The following is an 18,104-nucleotide window of genomic DNA, read 5'->3' as shown; positions in this document are numbered from 1 at the left end:
GGTGGTACCTCAGGGTGGTTTATTTCATGTTTCTCTAATCAATAATGATTTTTAGAGCATTTTATATGACTATGGATAGTTTGAATTTCTTCCTCTGAAAACTGCTTATTTATAACTTTTGACCATTTACCAATTGGGAAATGATGCTTATTCTTATAAATTTGATTCAGTTCCCTAAATATTTTATAAATAAATCATTTATCAGAGAAACTCCCTACAAAGAATTTCCTCCTGGTTTCCTGATTTTCTTCTAATTTTAGTTGCATTGATTTTGTTGGTACAAAATTCTTTAATTTTATGTAAACAATTTTTTAGTTTTATTTACTTTAATTTTAACTTATGGAATGAAACAAGTATTTCCATAACATAATATAATAAAAAAGATGATTGCACATGAAACTGCAAATCTATTATGTACAATTTGTTATTCCTTTTAAATATATAATAAAATTGTCATACAATTTTTTTTCTTTTTTCCCCTCCCCTGCCTTGGAGAAGGCTGCCATAGACAGACAGATAGACAGACACACAAGCACACAAATGTATATGTATATATACATATATATAAAATACACACACATAAAATCATTCTAAGCATACTTCTATTTATTCATTCTTTCTCTGCATGTGGTTAGTGCCTTCTTTCATATATCCTTTATAATGAGTTTGGGTGTTTATAATATTCAAAATGACTTAGTCACTCAAAGTTGTTCTTAAAACAGTATTATTGTTACTACATACACCATTCTCTTGATTCTACTCATTTCACTTCATTGTTTCTCTCTATGTTTTTGTAAAATTAGCAAACTCATCATTTTTTATTACACAGTAATGTTCCATCACAATCATATGCCCCAACTTGTTCAGCCATTCCTCAGTTGATAGGCATCCTCACAATTTCTATTTTTTTGCTACCACAGAGATGCTATAAAAAATTTTAAACATAGAGGTTCTTTTCCTTTTTCCCTAATCATCTTTGGAAATAAACCTAGTAGTGGTATTGCTGGGTCAAAGGGCATAGGTACTTCAATAACTCTTTGGGCATAATTCCAGATTGCTCACAAAAATGGTTGTATCAGTTCACAGTTCCCACGGTGAATTATTGTCCCATTTTTTCCACATCTCCTCCAACATTATCTTTCACCTTTAATCATTTTAGCCAATCTGATAAGTGTAAAATGATATCTCAAGGTTGTTTTAATTTGCATTTCTGTAATAAATAATGATTTAGAGTATTTTTTTAACATGACTATAAATTGTTTTGATTTCTTCATTGGAATTCTGCCTGTTCATATCCTTTGATGATTTATCAATTGGAGAATGACTTGTATTCTTATAGATTTTACACATTTCTTTATACATTTGAGATAAGAGAAACTGTCTATAAAATCCCTGATCCCCCCAATTTTTTGTTTTTCTTTTGATCTTACCTACATTTGTTACATTTGTACAAAACTTTAAAATTTAATCTAATCAAAATTATCCATTTTACACCTCACTTTGCTCTATATCTTTCATTTATTCATAAATTGTTCACCTCTCCATAAGTCTGATAAGTAATATGTTCCATGTTCTTCAAATTTTCTCATAATTTCTCTCTATCTCTAGGTCATATATCCCTTTTGACCATTTCTTTGCCAGTGGTATAAGATATTGGTCTATGCCCAATTTTTACCATACTACTTTCCAGTTTTCCCAACAATTATCCATTTTGCCTCCTGTGAACCTCTGTATTTCTTGCCTGGTCATGAACTCTTCCCTTATTATAGCTATGACACAATTTTTCCCTGGTCCACTCATTTTCTTAAGTCATCCTTTATGTCTAAATCATGTAATCACTTTGAGTATTTTATACGGTGGTTATTTTAAATGGTGTTTCTCTTTCTATTTCTTCCTACTGGATTTTATTGGTAATATACAGAAATGCCGATGATTCACGTGGCTTTATTTTATATTCTGCAGTTTTGCTGAAGTTGTTAATTGTTTCAGTTCAGTTTGGTGGTTGATGTTGCTGACTTTCTAGGGATCTCTGGGTACAGCATCATATCTATGAAAAACGGTACTTTTATTTCTTCTTTGCTTGTGTTCATTCCTTCCATTTCTTTTCCTTCTGTTATTGCTACAGCTGTAACTTCTAGCACACTATTGAACAGTAATGGTAACTAGGACATCTTTACTTCAGCTTCCTTCTCATTTTATAGATTAGAAAACTGGAAGTGAAATGGTTTGCAGAGGAAGGATGTGGGGAAGTGGGAGGTAGGATTTGAGCCTGGATCTTCTGATTCAAAATCCTACCTCAGGAAATCCTGAGATGAATGTCAGGTCACCTTGACTCTGCTTGAAGTGTACCTGGGAGTGGATTCTTTTAGAAGGTAGATATTTTGGGGAAGGAGCAGCGAGGTTTAGATAGCCACTGCCACCAGGGATCTTCTCTTCCTTGGCCTCTCCTGTGAGAGGGCTGAAGTCAGAGACTGATGGAGGTGAGGGGCAAGGAGGAGACAGCAGAGTGTGGTGTGATGCTATAAATGACCCAAGGAAGCTCGGCACCTCAGTATGTTCAGCGGATCCTTCTGATTGTAGAACCTTTAGGAAGAGGTAATTAGCAAGCTGGATAAATGTCCAATAGTTCCCTAGAATTTGGGAAGAGGTTGAATTTCTATGGATTCTTGAGTATCCTCAAGGAATGGCATGAGCCAAAGTATATTTCAAAGGAAAAAAATGAGTTCATTTAAAAATATTTAAATGATCATAGAATTTAGAGCTAGTAAGCAGCTTAGTAATCATTTCGTGTCATTACCTCCCTTGCTTTGTAAAAAAATACATATATGCATCCATATATACATATGTGTATATGTGTGTGTGTGTGTGTGTGTAAAAGGACACTGAGGCCCAGAGCAACTTATAGTAACAGCCCCCCCCCCCCCCCCAACCCCATACATAGTAGAACAGGATTTGAATTTAGGTTCTTGCATTCTAAAGTCCATGTTTTAACCATGATGCCCTACTGCATTGGCACAATGGGCTCCTTAGAAAAGAGGTGAAAAAAAGGTTGGTTTGAGCCAAACATAAAGCCGGTCAAATCTGTCATGCATTCCCACAATTTGTAACCTTTGAAATGACATGGACACACAACTGAATGGGGGAAGGGAGTGGAAGATAAAATAGAAAGCAACAATTTTAAAGTGTAGTCATTCAATATAGTCTCACACTCTTGGTAATTCAGATGTTTTCAAGGAGATGTGAAACTATATGTCACACTAATGAAAATGTTAGAAAATGTTAATAAAACATTTAAAAACCAAAAATAAAGAAAAAAAGTTCAGAAAGGGTCATACTCACAGAAGTTTTTTATTATATCATTCTGTTTAATATACAGTCTTTTAGAACTTATCACAATTTTATTTATATACAAACTGATATTAAACAGAAAATGAAAGTATTATACAGAGATATTTATAGCTTGTCAAAACAACCATAGTCATAATTTTTTTGTTTTTTTGTGCAGTTTTTGGTGCAAAGTTAATGAAAACATGGCCATTCATAATTTAGAAAAATTACTTATCTGTTTTTTTCTTTTATTAATCTTTCCCTCCTATTAACATTCCCCATCAACCTTGATGAGTACATGTATAGCCTGGCAAAACGAATTCCCACATTGGCCATGCACAAGAATGTTTTCTCTTTTTGAGTTCATCGCCTTCTGATTCATGGTTTATCGTTGTTATCAAGGTATTTCCTCCATAATGTTGTCATTGCTATATGGGATGATCTACCACTTCTGCTCACTTTTTGCTCTGAATCAGTTCACAGAGCTCTTCCCAATTTCCTCTGAAATTGTTCATTTCACAATTTCTTATGGTACAATAATGTTACATTAGGTTCATAGGCCATAGCTGACTTAGTCATTCCCCAAAAGGAGTTTACCTCCTTGGTTCACAATTTTTAGCTACCACAAAAAGAGCTGCTATGAATATTTTTGTCCATCTAGTTTTTTTTCCTCTTTCTTTTTTTTGGGAGGAGGGGGATATAGACCTATAAGTGGTATAGCTGAATCAAAGGGTATGCCTAGTTCGGTAGCTCTAGGGGCATAGTTCCAAACTGCTTTCCAAAATAGTTAGATAATTCACAATTCCACCAACAATGCACAGCAAACCCATTTTCGTACAACCCCTCAGTCATTGGTCATCTTCCTTTTTATTAACGTTGGCCAATCATGGGTATGAGATAGAACCTCAAAACTGTTTTAATTTGAGTTCCTCTAAGTATTAATGATTTGGAACATATTTTTCATACAGTTGTGGATTGCATGGATGCTTTCTTTTGTAAATTGCCTGTTCATACCCTTTGACCATTTATCTATTGGAAAAAGAAAACAAACAGCACCATTTCTAATTTAATCCACTTTTTCCCCTTTGAACTTTGAAATGTTTGTGTTTAGTAGGAATGTTGTCCACAATAAAACTCTTTTTAAAAGACAAAAATGGCTTAAGGGATGTCATTCAGGAAATGCATATCAGAAAAGGAGGTGGTTCAGTCATTTAGTGAGAACAAGAGAAGCTAGCTGAACAGACTGACTGTTTCAGCAGTATCCAGGGAACGTAAAATGACCCAGGAAAGCCTCCAACACGTTCAAAGGATCTTTAGTGGAGGAGACAGCACAAGTACTGGATAGAACTCCAAACTGAGAGTTAGGAACACCTAGGTTCAGAGCCTGCCTCATATACTTACAAGTTGTATTGCCCTGGGTCGGTCACTTAATGGCAATGTGCCTCAGTTTCCTTATCTGTAAAATAAAAAGTTAAGACTTGATTTCTAAGGACCCACACAGCTCTAAATCTATGCTCTCATTATCTATAGTCCAATGTGAACACAAGATGACGAGGTATGGGATGGTTGCCATGGGTCCCAATAAGGCAAGGACCCATATTGAAGAAATCCTCAGTCCACTGAAGAGTAAAAGTAATTATAGTAAAAAAGAGTGAATTTTATAGTAAAAAAGAAGTAAAACTAATTATAATAGTTAACATTTATATAGCACTTACTATGTGCCAGGCCCTAGGCTAAGCATTTTACAAAGATTATCTCATTTGATCCTCACAACAACCCTGGGAGATAGGGGCTATTATTATCATCATTTTACAGTTGAGGAAACTGAGCCAGACAGAGACTGAGCGGCTTGTCCAAGGCCCCCCAACTAGTAAGTGTCTGAGGCCAGATTTGAACTTGGGGTTTCCTGACTCCAGGCCTGGCACCCTACCCACTCTGTCACCTAAAAGAAAGGTAGCATTGTACTGGGAATGAACTAATCAAGCAGAACTACTAGCCAGTGAGATATTTTAGAGAGTGCTGACCATCATGTATACTGGCTACGTAGCCTTCAGCCCTGAAAGAAAATGAGGCCATTGACAAGCAAGGATTTGGAACGAAATGAAAAACATTCCCTACAGCGTTTTGTCTTCCTCGTTCTCTTTCCTGAGACATGTGTAGTCATGTAATTATTGAGATGAAGGCCTAGGGAAAATTTTTTCAGGCTGACAGTTTCTAAAATTCTTTGTAATTATACAAGCCAGCAAAAACTCAGTAGCCTAGTTACTTTAAGAGCCCAGGATGAGCTGTAGTTAAAAAGAAAAAAAAAAATTAAATTTTCAGTTCTTTGGAGAGGATATGCTTTTCCCACAAGCAGCAGCCAATAGGTTTTTATGGTTCATACTGAAAGCCCATGAATCATTTCTAAAAATATGGTCACTAAGGGAACAAAACGACCCAATCCTACAGCTTCAAGGTGGGAAAAACTCTTAAGTACACATGAGAGAAAAGACCTTGGAAATCCCAGTGGACCACAAGCTGGCAGGTAATATAGTTGTATTTTGCAAGGTACTGCAGGAGATGAGGGACCAGGGAAGTAGTCTTTCCACAACTCTTGGAATCCGCAGCAGGGCTCTGTGCACTTTCCATTCATTTGTTGGCTATTTTCTTTTGCAAATTAGACTTTATTCATGAAGCCATTGCCAATCATGCTAATGTTTTCCATGGCTCAGTAATATACTAAATAAACGAACTGGAAAAAAAAGTAGGTCGCAAGTAGCACAGTTTTCTTTCCATCCTGAAGTCACCTACTCTTTCTAAAAAAATTTATACACATGAAAACACATATTGATGACTTCTCCTGTATTTGGTTTCAGAGTTCCCATGGATCTTAGAGACCACCTAGTCTCTCCATTCACATGACCACCACTTTCATCCACATCCTTATCACCTCTCACTATATTGCTGTTCAGTCATGTCTGACTCTTTCTGACCCCATGGACCATAGTATACCAGGCCCTTCTATCCTCCTCTGTCTCCTGAAGTCTGTCCAAGCTCATGTTTGTTGCTTCCATGACATTACCTATCCATCTCATCCTCTGCTTTCTCCTCCTTCTTTTGCCTTCAATCTTTCCCAACACCAAGGTCTTTTCCAATGAGTCCTGTCTTCTCATTAAGTGGCCAAAGTATTTAAGTTTCAGCTTCAGTATTTGACCTTCCAGTGAATAGTCTAAATTAATTTCTTTAAGTATTGACTTATTCATTCTCCTTGTTGTCCAAGGGACCCTCAAAAATCTTCTCAGAATTCAAAAACTTAGATTCTCACCATGACTGTTACAGTAGTCCCCTGATTGATCTCCTTATCTCCAGCCCCTTCATGTACCAATCCAACCTTGTTACAACTGCTGACATTCCTGAAAGGGCAGATCTCGTGATGCCACTCTCTTTCTGGGCAAGCCTCATTGGCTCTGCCTTTATCCAACACAAATTCTTCTGGCATTTCAATCCTTAACAATCTTTTTATTCCCTCTATGATCTGTTCAAACTGGCCTCCTTACAGTTCTCAGTTCAGAACATTCCATCAACTGCTTTGGCATCTTTGTAAAGATTGTCTCCCACTCCTGGAATACTCTCCCTTCTCACTTTCCCCTTTGCAATCTTTAACTCCCTTCAAGATTCAGTTCAGACAGCATGTCCTCTTATGTGAGATCTTTTTCTGATCTCCTTCCTTGTTAATATTCTCTTCCCTCACTATTTAAAAAAAAATTTCTACTTTTCTATATACATGTTAATTCCACAATTCCCAATAAAGTGGAAGCCCCTTGAGGGCAGGGATAGCGTTATTTTGTTTCTTTGCATTCCCAGTGCCCAGGAAGTGCTTAACAATACATATCAGCTTGAGTTGAATTCTTCTATTCTGACTCTCTCTCTCTCTCTCTCTCTCTCTCTCTCCTCTCTCTCTCTCTCTCTCTCTCTCTCTCTTTCTCTCTCTCTCTCAGGCACACACACATACACATATCATCATCATCACCACCACTGCTACCATCATCATCATCATCTTCATCAGCTCCCATATGAGTTTAAATATCATGTCTATTGCCCAAATCTAAAAATTCTACACTGATCTCTCCTTAGCTCCAGTCCTTCATCACCAATTACCTTTTGGTATTTCGAACTGAATATCCTCCAGTCATCTCAAACTCAACATGTTCAAAACAGAACTCACCAGCATTTCCTCTAAATCTACCCCTCTTTGAAGTTTTCTTTTGAGGGTACCACCATCATGCAAGTCACCCAGGTTTACAAATATCCAATCAGTTTTTACATCTTTTGATTTCTAACTCCATGACATCTTTTGTCTCAGCCCCCATCCATCTACTCACATGACCACCACTTTTGTTCAAGCCTCCATCCCCTCTAGGCCAACTTGCACTAGCTTCCTAGTTAGTCTCTTTGCCTCAGTTCTCTCTCCCTTTCAGTCTTCACACAACTTCCAAAGAGAACTTCTAAAGAGAAAGTTAGACAATGTCATGTCACTATTCAAGAAACTCTAGTGAATTCTTGTTACCTCTAGGATTAAATACAAATTTGTCTGCTTGGCATTGAAAGCTATTCTCAACCTGCCTCAAGTCAACTTTTCTAACCTTATTATATATTCCTCCCCTTCACTTTCTAAAGGTCAAAGTGTCTTCCTTGTTCTTCCTCACATGTGACTTTTGTCTCCCATCTCTGTTCCTTTCACAGGCTGTCCCCCCTCTCCTCTACTCTTTTCTCCTTCTCTTCTCCCCTTTCTTTCCCCTTTCCCCTCTCCCCTTCCGCTTTCCTCTCTCTCTTTTCCTTCTCTGCTCTCTCCCCATTTCCCTCTTTCCCCTCTGCTTCTTAGAATCTCACACATAACCACAGTCACCACACAACTGTATTTCTAAATCATTATGCAATAGGAGCTCTGAACAAGTCAGCTCTGTCTAACATGGCAGGGGTCTATCTCATTTTACATTTTCTCTGGCTTATGTGGAGAATAAAGACCGTATACAAAAATATTGTGGAAACATTTCTCCAGAATCACTTAGGGAGCACAGAAGAGGAAAAGCAATGGGAAAGAGGATAAGGGAGTGTCCATTTAGGTGACAGGTATCCTCCTAAGGGGTACGGGCCCAGACAGCTCAGTGTGGTCATGACCTTGTGAGGGGGTGATGGCATGTTGCCATCTCCTATCCCCAAGAGATAGGCAAGGGGCATGTGGCATTATCCCATCTTACAGAGGAACAAGATTAACTGGAAAGGGGTCATATAACTTGCCGAAGCTGCACATACCCAAGTTTTATGCTCCCATGGCTAATGCTCCAACTCCTCTCTTTCTCCTTCCCCCTTTTGCACTGTAGAGCAAGGTCACACCTATTTTAGAGCTGCTGCCAGGTAGGAATTGCTTAAGCAGCACATTTCTGTCAATTCACACCGACTTCTTACAATAATGCCTGGTATTTATATGAGTCCTTTCATCTGAGCAGCTCAAAGTTCTGACTAATCTTTACAACTTCCTTGTGAGGTAGAGAAGAAATAAGTTGTTATTATCCTAGTTGTATGTGTGTGTGTGGTGGGGGGGGGGGGGGGGAAGGGAATGAGGAAGGCAGAAAGCAAAATGTATGAGGGAGAGAGAAGGCAGCTAAAGCAGCTGGCCAGGGACCCATAATGACTCAAGGAGGAACTGAGGACGAAGAATGGAGCCTGGCCCCTCACATTCTCAGGTAGCACAGTGGAAAGTGGAAAGAATATTGTTCTTGTCATAGGGAAAACCTACGTTTGAATCCTGCCTCGGAAGTGAAGGAGCTCTATGGCCAGTGGCAAAGCACTTAATTCCTTTCAGCCTCAGTTACCTCACCTGTAAAATGGGGATAATTATGCCTATATTATTCCCTTCATCTGGTGGTTGTTTGGATGAATAATTATTAATAATACCTCACATATTTTTGTATATATGGAGAGAGGGAATACTCAGATTTGCAAGGTACTTTATTTCAGTTGATCTTCACAATGATTTTATGAGGTAGGTACTAGTATTATCTCCATTTTACAGATGGGGAAACTGAGGCAGTTGATGTGACTTGTACGGGGTCACATAGTTGTATGTGTCTGAGGCAGGATATGAATCCGAGTCTGCTCTATTTATTACACAACCAGATGAGGTAACGCTTATAAAATGCTTCAGAAACCCCAAAGCACCATGGAAATGGATGCTATCAACATCAGTACTCTAAACTTTAGAGGTAGCTGTGGAAAGAACACTGGATCTGGGGTCAGATGCCTTGGGTTCAAATCCTAGGCTTTTACCTATTACCTATATGACCCCTGGGCAAGACCTAAGGCAACTGGGTTGCATAGTGGACTGAGAGCTTGACTTACGGTCATGAAGACCTGAGTTCAGATCCTGCTTCAGTTGCTAGCTATGGAACTTTGGACAAAACACTGAACCTCTCTGAGACTGAATTTCCCCATCTATAAAATGAGCTAATAATAGCACCTTTCTCTCACAGCTGTGAGCTCCAAATGATATGGCAAACACAAATCACTTTGCAAATCCCAAAGTGTTACGTAAATATGACCAAGTCTTCTACCATCTATGGGTCTCAGTTTCTTCCTGTGTAAAATTAGAGAACTAGATGACCTTTGGCATCCCTTCTAACTGTGTTTATCTCTGATCCAATATACTGTACAGCCCAAGAGTAATGAAACCTTTGTTTGGGTCCAGCAAAAAAGCAGCTCCATTGAACAAATCCAGGATGCCAGAGATTTCCAGGGCTGAGATTTTCTGCAAAGCTCTTTTATTTTTACTTTGTCCAAATAACATTTAGAAAGCTGAAAACCAAAGGAAGGAAAGGGCATGTGTTTTTAAATGATGCACTTTGAATGATGCACTTTTAAATGAAGCACTTAGGTCTGCTGAATTACCCCAAGACTGAAATGGTTAGATCAGGCCAGTTCCTATTTCCCACCTGCCCCTCAACCTGTGTCTTTCTGTCCAGTCCTTTTCACCGTGAGTCACTTAAGACTAAAACAAAGGTTAAAATGTGTGTTAAAACTCAGTTGTGTATTGTACCCTAGGGATTAACAGCCAAGTCTCAGACTTCAAACAGATTACCTGGCACTGAGATCTACTAGAGAACCTGAGAACCTCAACAGTGCAAACACAGCTATTGTGTGAAAAGCCTCGTGAAGGTAAAGGAATATATATAAAAAAAAAAGATGCATGTGCCTAAAACAAACAAGGTAATGGACTGAATATGAAGACATAGACACTCAGTAGCAGCTACTTCCCCAATAACAGGCAATGGATGCTGCAGTGGATAGATAGAGCACTGGGTCTGAGTCAAGAAGACCTGAGTTCAAATCCTGCATCAGACACTCGCCGTCTGGGTGACCCTGGATAGGTCACTTAACTTCTGTCTGCCTCAGTTTCCTCATCTGTAAAATGGAGATAATAATAGCTCCTATTTCCTAGGGTTGTCGTGAGGATTCAAAGGAAATAATCTTTGTAAAGTTCGTAGCACATAGTACTGCTGTTAGTCATTTCAATCATGCCCAATTCTTGGTGACCCCATTTGAGATTTTCTTGGCAAAGATTCTAAAGTGGTTTGCCATTTCCTTCCCTACAGATGAGGAAACTGAGGCAAACAGGGTTAAGTGACTTACCCAGGGTCACACAGCTGGTAAATGTCTGAGGCTGGATTTGAATTCAGGTCTTCCTGTCTCCAAACTCAGTGCTTTATCCACTGTGTCACTATGCTGTCCTAGTAGATTCTTAACAGATGCTTATTTCCTAACTTCTAACACAAAATAATTAGGCTGTTAATATTTTCAAAATTCAGTATAGGTAATTTACAGGACACCTTTTGGAAACAGTTAAGTATTGTCACTTTCCCCTAGCCTTTTGACCACAATGGCATGATTTGACTTGCCTAAGTGCCCTTTTTCTCCTCTCCCTGGAAGGCAGTCGTGAGATCAGACCTGTAGTTCTGGATTTATTTCTAAGCTCAGGTCATTATCACCCTTATAGCCTCTCCAGCCTCTTTCCCCTTTCTTTTTCTCAGAATGAAAAAGTCAGGCAAGAAGGAGACTTCCTCCATGGTAGGCAAGCTTATATCACATAAGAAATACAAACACATAAAGAATTTACAGCTGAATGGCACAGTAGAACCCTAGAACTGGAGAAAGAAGGGTGGACCTAGGCTTAGCTCCTGGCAATCATTACTTAGTTGTGTGACTTTGCTTAAAACATTTAGACTCCCTGAACCTCAGTTTCCTTATCTGTAAAAATAAAAACAGTCATGATGACATGACCTGCCTCCCAGGGTTTTCCAATCCAAACAAGCACTGGACGGGAAGACTTGCAGCAACACACTGTTACAAACAGGCTGTTTCTCAGGCCATTACACTGCTACAGTGAGGCCAGCCCTCCACTCTGGGCCCATGACGAGCTATGTCTGGGTCTTTTGTTTGACAACCAGCCTCGCTAATTTGGGGGCAACTCTTTGTCAGGTTAGTCACAGAGTGATGAATTTTGGAGCCATTAAGTTATATAGCATTTTTTAGGCCCAGCCTCCCTTTGCCTGTCTTTTGCCTTTGTACAGACTATCCCCCTGTGCCTGGAATGCTCTTCCTTCTCATTTTGACCTCTCAGAATCCTTGACCACCTTCAATCCTCAGCTCAAACACCACCCTCTCTGCCTTTCCTAGTTCTCTTAGAAGCTAATGCCTTGCCTTCTAGGATTACCTTGTATCCAGTCTGTATGCATCTTGTAGCAGGAACAGCCTAGTCTTGTGAGGCCAGTCCTTGAAGCATATAAGGGATGTAAGAGGGAGGCAGAGATGAGAAAGGGAGAGACATTGAAGCCTAGACAGAGAATCAGAGACAGAGAAACAGAGACAGAGAGAGAAAGACAGAGTGAAAGAGACAGAGGACAGAAACAGACAAAAAAGGAGAGAGAGAGAAGAGAGAGAGAGAGAGAGAGAGAGAGAGAGAGAGAGAGAGAGAGAGAGAGAGAGAGAGAGATTTGGGTTAAGTCACCGCACAGGTAATGCTTTGTCGTGTGTATCTATCTATGATGTATATGTTGTCTCACATATTGGAAGGAAAGCACCTTGATGCCAGGAATTGCTTACTTTTTATTTTTACCTTCAGTGTTCAGCATAGGATCCGGCACTCTGTAAGCACTTAATGTTTGTTGATTGACAGTGAAGGGACCACCAGCACCAAGGACATATTACAGCTCCTGGAAGTAGTGAGGGATTATTTTTATAATACTGTCACCTAAATTTGAGTTGATCTGAAAGAGAAGACAGCTTTCTTCATAATGTGACTGTACAGTCTCAAGACTGATTCCTTTCTCTCCCGTACTCCTTCCTTCCTTCCCATAGCCACTTGGATGTTCAAAATTACTTCAACCAGGGGCAGCATCTGTCCTTTTTGGAGGTAAGGCTCTAATGGACACGGTCCTGGGAGACAGAACTCCTTAACTCTACATTAAGGTACAGGGGACAGATCTCATGTCCTTTTCTGAGTACAGAATTTGTTGGTTTGGGTTGGGGTGTGGGAAGAGAACACTAGATTTGTGAAGCTTAGGAGGAAGGTCATGGGCAGGGGCTGAAAAGTCACTTTCCACGGCCTTCGTACTTTTGCTAAAGGCTGGCTGAGCCTGTTTTTATTATATTAACAAGCAAGCAATCAAGATATTTTCAAAAGTCAGAGATTTAACCATTATATTCACATGTATTATATTTATAAATAATGTATACACATACATCTATTTAGGTATATATAAAGATAATGTACAAACATACAAAATCTAAGCACGTTATATATTGTGCAGGTTTTTCAAGTGGTGATCTTTGGCTTTAGATATATAGAAACATACATACAAACACTGTATATGTGCACACACTTAACATACGTATATATATATATGCAGTAGTGTTGAGTTTTAGATAGAAAGCTGGCCTTGAAGAGAAGGGTCCCCCTCCCATCTCTTACATAGACTGGCTTTGTGACTCTGGGTAGATCACTTGACCTCCAGATGCTCTAGGTCACTTGCTAAGATTACAAGTTGTAAATAAGGTGGAAACCTTCAATGATAGGGTTTCTTCACTGGGAGCTCCACATACCAATGAAATCACAGACATGAGTTAAAAAAGAAGTATACATATGTATATGTTCACATGCATTTTACATAAACAACACATATTTATATGCATTTGTATATGTATATGCAGTGGTATCAAACTCAAATAGAAACAGATCTCTCTAGGGTGCAGATTAACTTAGAAGATCACAAATTAACATCATTCATGCTGCATTTATTTATTTTTAACATTTTCTAATTACATTTTAATCCGGTTCTGGGAGTTTCGTGGCCTATCCCTTTGACACGTATGTTTATATGTACATGTAGGTATGTATGGTAGAGCACATCAAATGTGAAAGGATTGGTCCATGGTCTACATTTCCCCACCTAACTGCTATAGCAAGAATCTCAGAGGATTCTGGGTAGAGTAACTAGGCTGGACTCTATACTGCTTGGGATATTGGCATTAATGTGATCAGCATGTCCATTGGAGCACTGCAGTAACGTGGTCACTAAATGAATCACACAGTGTATGGAGTGGTTAAGGATGAGCACCTCTTATGCGAGGGCTGCTCATTCATCTTTGGTGTTTACCTTCACCCAACTCTCAGCTGTGGCTCAAAGAAGCTGTAGTATAAGCAGTGGCCACACTCTGATAAAACCATCTCAGCACATTATGGTAAGTGACCGGCCTCAAAGTGTTGGTGAATTAGAGGATGTCTGCCCCAAGCATGTGAAGACCTCCCCAGTGGAAGGGGCAGATGAGAACAATTTATTTCAATGGCCAGGAGAACAGTTGAAGTGGGAGCTATGGAGTGCTTAGAACATGGTCAAATATGGAAGAAGTCAAGTTGATCCGTTGCAACTCTGGCCATTGCCAGTGGACCCAACTTTTGTCTTATCACTGGACTTTCATAATTTTGGAAGAGAGAGTGAAGCTGATGACTTTGTGCAGCTTTGCCTCACCTAAATCCAATCCACAGGCAGTCAAGACCCTGTGATGTCATTGGGCCTCCCCATGATGTCAATGGTCCACCCTGTGATGTCACTGGTTCTCTTAGATAGGAAAGACAAACAGCAAATGAATGTTTGTAGCCTACTAAGTGCTTATACCATTATAAAATTTTCTTGGCATGCAGCTCTAGAGAAAATATTGCTTTAAAGAAAAAACAAGCAGCCCCACCCTAAACAAGATTCCTCAAGGAGAAGAACAATTTTAAAGAGATTTATTTGCTTCTATCCATGCAAGACTTCTTTCTACCAGACAAAAGATGCTGGAAAAGAGGGAAGCACTCTTGCGTTCCTGTTTGTTTATTTCCTGGCCCTCTCGTCCTAGTCCTATCCGCAGCACTGCTCAGTGCCCCCAGAGCTCCTGAACTGCTCTCATTTTCCATCTGCTTCCTGCTTACTAGACAGCCTGAGACAGCCTATTCACAACAGGCAGCAGTTGCAGACAAAGAGACGGAAATATTGTAACATATATTAAGACCACTGTAGGCAGCTGAAGGTCAGATGAGGGCATGAAGGCGTCTGGTCTCAGATAGAATGAAAAAACATTGTTTCTTGGAGTGAAGAAGGACTTTATGTCCAAGATGGAAGACCAGTTAAGACCAGCTTAACAAGAAGAAAGCTCTGAGGGCCAGCACTGGCTTCATTTCAGAGGGAGTGTGCAGCCAAGTTTATTGACTCCCTCATCTTATTCTCTTGTCTCCAGTCCCCTCCAAAGTTTAGTATTCTTCTTTGTAGTGGAAGGTGGCAAGTTTATGGTGCTAACTGACAAACACCTACGGTTGATTTTGACTTTCTGTCACTTAGGTGCCATGGAGTTTCTTGTCTTAAGGGAGGGCTGTGGAACAGTAAAGATTAGTAGATATTCTGACTTCCTGGGGCTCCTTATGACTGTGTGCTTTGCTCCTGTTGTCAGGCATGGTTATAACAGCTACATTTGCAAGGAGGCAGTCGTGTATAGAGGGTTAGTCATAAAGTCAGGAGGAGTTTGGTTCAAATTCTGCCTCTAACACATACTAGCTTTGTGGCTCTGAGCACAGCGCACAAAACAGTATTCTTTCTTAGACAGTCATTTTCATTGCCCAAGCAAGTCTCTAAGGGTATAAATTCCAAAGCAGTTGTTAATCTGTTGTATGAGTATATTAAAAAATATAACTATGCATTATTTTGAACTTGACAAACACAATCATGAATAATTGAATATACAAAGAAGAGAATGACACATGAATCTCATTACATACAGCAAGTTCTTTAAAAAAAAATTTGGTATACTAGTTTCAAAATTTTCTTGTGTGTGTTGCTCTCTGAACCAACTTTTGATCTCTTGTGTGCATTTTTATCAAATGCTTATGGCATCATTTACATTCTTTTGTTTTGGACGTTACTGTCAGTAGCCTTAGTGGGGTTTTTTTTTTGTAGTACCCTGGCACATAGTCATTACTTGTAAAGTGCTGTGCACTTTTGAAAATATGCATATTTCTTTCAGTTTCCATTCAGAAATTCCCAGAGAGCTATCATATTTGAAGTTCAGCCTGAGAAACTGATGGCAACTCTTGCATTTTTTAGTTTACCTGAACCATAATAAATTCTGTTCCAGTCCCTCATTTTAACTTTATATGAATCACTATGTTTCAAGTATGTTTCTTGTAACAGTAATAGCTAATAATAACTAACATTTATATAACACTATGTGTCGGGCACTGTACTAAGCCCTTCACAACTATTTTTTCATTTGATCCTCACAAAATTCTTGAAGGTGGGTGCTATTATTATTCCCATTTTATAGATATGGCAACTGAAGTTAACAGAAGTTAAGTGACTTGTCAGGGTCACAAACAAGTAAGTATCTGAGACCAGATTTGAACTCAGGTCTTCCTGACCCTAGGAAATAGTATGTGTAAATATATATGTATATTAATATAAATAGTAATAAAATAGTATTACAAATTATAAATAAATGGTAATATAAATAGTATGTATAAATATATATGTACTTATATATTTATATGTAAGTATATATATGTAAATAACATGTTGGATTCTGCTTTCTAATCTACTCTTAAGTTATTTTTTAAAAAATTATGAATTAGTTCATCCCATTCAAATTCAAAGTTTTGATTGTTATATATTTCTCTCTGTCATATCCTCTCACATTTTTCCCTCTCTTCACTTCTAACACCCCCTTTTATTTTTTAAAATTAATTTATTTCAAACTTAAATACTAAAATTTAAATGCACAATAAGAAAAGAAAAAAGAAACATGTTACAAAATAAGAAAAAACATTTCCATGTGCACAGCAGAACATGAGAAGATTCAAAATATACAGCAATACGTTTCCATTTCAAGAAAGCCTATATAATAAATACTACACATTGTTTTCAGAGCTGTCCACCTTTTCTTTGCTTCCTTGTAAGTTTTCTTTTGTTATTGGCTGTACACTTTTTACTTTGTTTTTTTCTCCCCCCTTCCTCCCCTCTCCTTCAAGAAAACTGCAATTAAGCACGGATACACAACATATTCAGAAACACACACACACAAACTCACATCTACATACCCCTTTTTAAAAAGAATAAAGAAAAAAATCAATGTGATTAACACTAGTGACCTGTAATTGAAATGATCTTCCACTCCATTGTCCCATCTCTCTTCCTCTCATCCAGATCTTACCAATTGATTCTTACTTTTCCATTTTTTACTTTTAACTTCTCTCTCTCCTCCTCCTGCAGAACTGAAGGGGCTGTTGTGAGGGTTGTGGTGGTGAAGACGAATTGTGACTATTCCCTTATTGTTACATCCTTCCTCTTAAATCACTCTCCCCTTTCCTTGCCTGCTTCTCTGTTGAATTAAATGTATTAGTACACCAAATTCTTTTTGAGTATGAGTGTGTGTATGTGTGTATGTATGTGTGCCATTCAACCCTCTGTGTCATTTAAGATGAGACTGAGGTTTGTGTGATGCTTGATCCCTCTACCCTTTTCTCAAAGTCTGCATAATGTTCTTCTCATATATCCTAACCATTAATATAGTAAGTTCTACCCTTTCTTTCTCATTTATTCCTCAATATATTTCTTTTTCTCTTCCCTTTTTCTTTCCTCTTACAATTCCAAGTTTCTACAGGTCAGGTCTTTTCATCAAGAATGTTTGAAAATCTTCTCTTCCATTACAAATTGATAATAGGATTATTCTCAGTCTTGCAGAGTAAATCTTATTCTTGTCCATAAGTTTTTGTCTTTTATTTATTTATTTTTTAGAATATTAGATTCACAGATTTTCTCTCACTTATAGTAGTTGCTGCCAAATCTTGTGTAAACCTGACCATAGTTTCTTGTTATTTGAATTCTTTCTTTATATTATTTTTTATTTGACCTGGAAATTTTAGATTTGGGCCATGACATTCCTAGGAGTTTTCATTTTGGAATTTTTTTTCATTAGTGTGAAGGGTAGATTCTATTTTCGCTTTGCCTTCTGGTTGTAGTAAATCTTAGAAGTCTTAATCTATGAAGTTTTGACATACAGCATCAAAACTCTTTTAGTCACGTTTTCAGTAAGTACTTGTTTTCACATTATCTCTTCTTCACTTGTTTTATAGATCAGTTGCTTTTTTTTAATAGTAGTGACCTAGCATTTTCTTCTCTTTTTTCACTCTTGCTTTTATTGTGATATTTCTTGCTGTC

General features: G+C 38.3%; 1 long non-coding RNA gene across 3 annotated transcripts in view; it reads left to right on the top strand.

The window, feature by feature from the left end:
* The window catches only part of LOC140502051 (uncharacterized), a 61,253-nt gene that overhangs the window by 12,017 nt on the left and 31,132 nt on the right, over nucleotides 1-18,104 (top strand). The window contains exons 5-6 of one of the 3 annotated variants that reach the window (XR_011966503.1): nucleotides 10,405-10,518; nucleotides 12,718-12,772. The exons of the other annotated variants lie outside the window; for them this stretch is intronic. This is a non-coding gene — a long non-coding RNA (uncharacterized lncRNA). The remainder of the gene's footprint in view (nucleotides 1-10,404; nucleotides 10,519-12,717; nucleotides 12,773-18,104) is intronic. 3 annotated transcript variants of the gene reach the window in all.

This window comes from Notamacropus eugenii, chromosome 4 (assembly GCF_028372415.1).
Source record: "Notamacropus eugenii isolate mMacEug1 chromosome 4, mMacEug1.pri_v2, whole genome shotgun sequence".
In the NCBI taxonomy this organism is placed as follows: domain Eukaryota; kingdom Metazoa; phylum Chordata; class Mammalia; order Diprotodontia; family Macropodidae; genus Notamacropus; species Notamacropus eugenii.
Note: the sequence above shows the minus strand (reverse complement) of the source record. Positions and strands in the feature narration are given on the sequence as shown.